We start from the raw sequence: 922 nt of genomic DNA on the forward strand, positions 1-922 counted from the left end.
TGTTAAGGTCAGATTATTCTGATTTATTATCACAAATAGTTTGGCAGCTAAACTTCAACATAAACAACTTGACGTTAACCAGTTGTAGACATAAATTAAAGTTCCTTCTCGTCCACGGTTCCAACATAGATCATTTATTTTAGCCTTGGGGAATAATAATACTTTTCTTACTCAAACGTGTACGTAATCTTGTCCTGTTCAATACACACTTTTGCCTCACATCAAAAGCTAAAGGATTTGGCTCTGGTCTCTCCACATCAACATAAAACGAGCACAACAGAAAATCCTCCAACTAAGTCCTAAAACAAGCCGAGCTCAAGAGCTTCAGATGGATTTTGCACTGTGTCTGGCCTTCTTTTGTTCTGTTCTGTGTCCTGGAGTTTGATGATGGAGGCCTCTGTGATTCTGCGGAGGATTCACTGTTCACTTCTTTATCCTTATTTGTTTGGGATTGGCTCCACAAACTTGACATATTATTCTCAGGGCTTAAGATCTTTTCAACTGACAACAATCACGTCTTTGGGGTTGAATAATGGCATCACGTTCTGGAGCTAAAGAGAAGAAATAACAAGTCGACATTGATATGCTGTAGGCCTATATTTATCTTACTTAATTAGAAAATGCCCTTATCACTGTTTCCTCGTCATTAGTTTCCTCAAATGTGTACTTAGACTGATTCCTGCATGTTTGAGTGATCCTGTATTGCTCAGAAAATTCCTGTTTTCACCTAACCCCTGTCCCCGCCCACAGTTAGTCGTAAATTACAACTAACTTGTTGTAGTTGTAAATTACAACTAACTACAGAGCTGTGGGCGGGAACAGGGGTTAGGTGAAAACAGGAATTACAACTTGCATTATTTTACTTTTGGAAAAATAGTAATGGGGAAAGAAATCCCGCACACTGTCTTACTTGCAAAATAAA

Source organism: Eucyclogobius newberryi, unplaced genomic scaffold, assembly GCF_026437365.1.
Source record: "Eucyclogobius newberryi isolate DKJ021-1_F unplaced genomic scaffold, fEucNew1.0.hap1 SCAF_15, whole genome shotgun sequence".
NCBI lineage: Eukaryota > Metazoa > Chordata > Actinopteri > Gobiiformes > Gobiidae > Eucyclogobius > Eucyclogobius newberryi.